The sequence below is a fragment of the Nicotiana tabacum genome, chromosome 24, assembly GCF_000715075.1.
Source record: "Nicotiana tabacum cultivar K326 chromosome 24, ASM71507v2, whole genome shotgun sequence".
NCBI lineage: Eukaryota > Viridiplantae > Streptophyta > Magnoliopsida > Solanales > Solanaceae > Nicotiana > Nicotiana tabacum.
In genome coordinates this window covers 13,278,035-13,282,119 of record NC_134103.1, presented here as the reverse complement: position 1 = coordinate 13,282,119, position 4,085 = coordinate 13,278,035, and the positions used below count along the sequence as shown (strand labels likewise).

Below are 4,085 nucleotides of genomic sequence, written 5' to 3'. Positions count from 1 at the left end.
AGGCTTGAGGTTCAAAGCTTCACGTTCGCGATCGAAGCCTCGCGTTCACGAAGAGAAAGAGGCTGGCCAGGATAATTGCCTTCGCGTTCGCAAAAGGCATCTCGCGTTCGCAAAGGTCAAGCTAGGCAAGCTTCACGTTCGCGAAGTGTAAAATAGGACAGCACAAATTTGTGACCGCATTCGCGAATGGTAAAATTCCTAGAAACAGAACTTAAGTTCTAGAAAATGGGATTCGTCCCATTTTCAACCCTTTTCCATTTTTGAGCTCGGGTAAGGCGCTTTTTGGGCGATTTTCAGGGAAAAACATTGGGGTAAGTGTTCCTTATCCTATATTGATTATATATCATCATTTCATACACATTTATGTCATGAATCCGTGAATTTATGGAAGAAAAATCAGTTTTTTATAAAATCTTCCAAAAATGAAAATTTAAGATTTGAAGGTCCATTTGACATTGGAATTGGATAATTTTTGTATGGCTGGACTCGTCTCGGAATGGGTGTTCGGATTTCATAAGTTTTTCCTGGATTTGAGACGTGGGTCTCACTGCCGAATATTTTAATGAATTTCAGATTTTTATCCGGAAAATTTATAAATTCATATGGAATTAATTCCTATGATTCGTATTGAGTATATCGAATTATTTGTGAATAGATTTGAAGCTTTTGGAGACAAATTAAAAAAGAAAAAGTTGTGATCGAGTAATTAATTAGAATTTGTAAAGCGAGGTAAGTGTCGTGGTTAACCTTGACTTGAGGGAATAGAACCCTTAAATTAATTGTTATGTGAATTGCATGTAAACGACGTATAGGCGAGGTGACGAGTGTCTATACGTCATCAAATTAATTGTTTGTTTGCTTACTTGAAAATTCATAAATTATTTTAAATCATGAATTAATTATTATAATAATTGTTTCTCTCCTATTCTTTGTCAAATATTAACTCTTGAATTCCTGCATTAATTGTTACATGCTATTTGAATTATGTGCCTTAATTGTTATTTGACATTTAGCATATTAAATAATAAACTGCATATTTTCTCTCTGATTTCTATAATAATTTGCTACTTGTCTTCGTTTGTTTCGTAATTAAATCATAATTATTGTATGCTTGTTGTCTTATAATTTTATATTAATTGTTGCATTTATTGGGGAAATTCTTCTATAAGAATTGGTAAATAAATATGTTGGAGGAGCGGGTTGTACGCCGCAACAGAATTAATTATAATGAATATATTGGAGGATCGGGTTGCACGCCGCAACAGACTTATTAAAAGTCCATATTGGAGGATTGGATTGCACGCCGTAACAGACTTATTAAAAGTCCATATTGGAGGATCGGGTTGCACGCCGCAACAGACTTGATTTAAAAGTCGAATATATTATGAGAGCGGGTTGCACGCTGTAACAGACTTGATTAAAATGAATATATTGTGAGAGCGGGTTGCACGCTGCAACAAAATTGAATGTGAATATATTGTGAGAGCGGGTTGCACGCTGCAACAGAATTGATGGAAATGATAATTGGTTATGACTGCTGAGTTGGCTTCAATTATTATGAACGAGTTACCTGATTTATTTTTATTATGGTTGTTGTTACTAATATTGCGTACAGGTAATTTAAGTGACCCGCCTTAGCCTCGTCACTACTTCGTCGTGGTTAGGCTCAGCACTTACCAGTACATGGGGTCGGTTGTACTGATACTACACTCTACACTTCTTGTGCAGATTTTGGAGTTGGTTACAGCGGCGTACCATAGACTTGCTCGGATTTCAGCTACTCATAGGAGACTTGAGGTATAACTGCACGGCGTTCGCAATTCTGAAGTCCCCGTCTACTTTACTTTAGCTGTGTTTTGTTTTCAGACAACTTTATTTTATTCAAACCTTTATTTGTATTTATTCTAGAAGCTCGTGCACTTGTGACACCAATTCTGGAATGATATTTAGACACCGTTATTTTTATGGATTAATCACTATATTTCAGACCTTACTTCCGTGTTTATTTTTTGTTATTAATAAATCTAAAGATTGTTTAAAAATTGGTTAATATCATTCTAACGTTGGCTTGCCTAGCAAGTGAAATGTTAGGCGTCATCAAGGTTCGAAGGTGGGAATTTCGGATCGTGACAGTAAATTATGCACTTTATTTATTATTTCTTAAGGGGTGTGTAAAATCCATAATTGACAAGTTAAAGTGAACGGATGGACAGTTGATATCGTCTAAGGGGGTCGATGATAGAGTGAAATGCCTTGTTTATTAAATAGTGTCGTAAAATGGAAATGCTAACATTCTTGGTCTTTGGAGATTGTAGGGTTCGGAGAGGGGCTAAGCTTAGGGAAAATACTTTTCAAATCAAATTAAAAAATTTAATCTTAGAAGTTAAATAAAAGTACTTATTAGTTAATTAACCATGGTACTAAGCAAAAGTACTTATTAGTCAAATTAAATACTTTTCAAATCAAATTAAATAATTTAGTCTTAGGAGATTCATGAGAAGATGCATAAAGTCTTTGATATATGGTAATGTTGTATGTTCTTTGACTAACATTCCATAGACCAAAGAATTTCTTTGATCAGCTAACCAAATTTCAAGAATTGAAATTAAAAATATTTCCTAATTGGAAATAGCATTATAGTAACTTTATCTTCAAAAAGAATTTAGCAGGTTCTTAATGAACCAAATATTACTACTATATAATATGGTGATCAGAAGCATTATAAAGTAAGTTAAAAAAAAAAACATTCTTCTACACAAGATGGCCAAGACTTTGCTGACTATTTTTGTGGTAGTCACCTTATTGATCGTTTCACGCGGTAAGTCTATCTTTGTCTCAATCATTTTCAATCACTTACAAATTTACATAATATATGGTTGTTTAATTTTAGCATGAAGCACCTTTTACTTGTCACATGTTCATATTCTATATAATGACTAATAGTTCTCTTTTGTGTTTTTCAGATGGGGTGACATGTCAGACATGTCAGACTATAACAGATTGTCGTTTTCTGACTTGTTATCCTAATTTTGTAAGTTGTATCGGTGGGAAGTGCGTATGTAAAGGTCTCTCCTTCCTTCTCTCACATGCATCCTTTCTCTCACTCTCTTTTATCTTTCTCACAACTAGTCTTTGGGCAACACATAACTAAGTTTTAACATAAGCAAATTTTGATGATGCATGAGATTTAAATCTGCAGACAATATATGTATAGATATGAATTGAGAATGTGTGCCTGTAAGTAATTAACTGCAACTGAACTCACCAGTTTTGGGGGTTTGTCTCAATCACTCGTAAAGTCACATGCGATATCTATGGTTGTTTTAACATTATGCACTTTTTACTTGTCTCATATCAGCAATTTATTATAACTAAATTTTATCGGAGTTATAATGTCTTCGCAAGGTGCTAACGAGTTTTCTAATTTTCAGATCCGCCGCCAGGAACGATCATGTGTTTTGGTACATTAGATTGTGAACGTTTTATGAAATGTAAGGTTGGGTCTCCAAAATGTGTAAAACAGACATGCATTTGTAGTAATTAACTCAAGACAATACTCGTTGATCACGAAGGTGGTGCCGAGTACTTGTTGTTATTAAAAATATAGAAGTCCTTATTGGTGGATGAATATTGTGTTCAATTCCATGATATTTACTTGAAGAAATAAATGGCAATAAAAATTTGCATTACCAGAAATCTTATTTCTTTGCTATTTTAGATCTTAAGTGTGTTTTATGAATATTGTTATTATATTTCTTCGGAGGGGCACATACATCGTCGGGGGAATGGAGAGTACGAATTTTGCGTCTCTAGCTAGAATGCAAGGTTGCAGCTTTAACATTAAATTATCACTCAATTCACATCATCAAAGGATTATGGTCAAGTCTATTTTAAAAACATTTAATACCGTAAGATACAACTTGATTACTACTATTTAATCGAGTGGGTTTTATGTGTCAAACTATATTGCGAAAAAAGTTAAAATTTACAATTTATTTTTTATAACCCCGCAAAAAAAAAAAAGCTCATTTACTTCAGATTGGCGTAATTAGAATCAAAGATAAATATAAGATATTTTTTTCTTA

General features: G+C 33.6%; 1 long non-coding RNA gene across 1 annotated transcript; it reads left to right on the top strand.

The window, feature by feature from the left end:
- The first annotated feature begins 2,740 nt into the window (after positions 1–2,740).
- On the top strand, positions 2,741–3,693 carry LOC142177958 (uncharacterized). Its single transcript, XR_012706473.1, has 3 exons — positions 2,741–2,818; positions 2,964–3,065; positions 3,432–3,693. It is a non-coding gene; the product is annotated as an uncharacterized LOC142177958 (long non-coding RNA).
- The last annotated feature ends 392 nt before the right edge of the window (positions 3,694–4,085 follow it).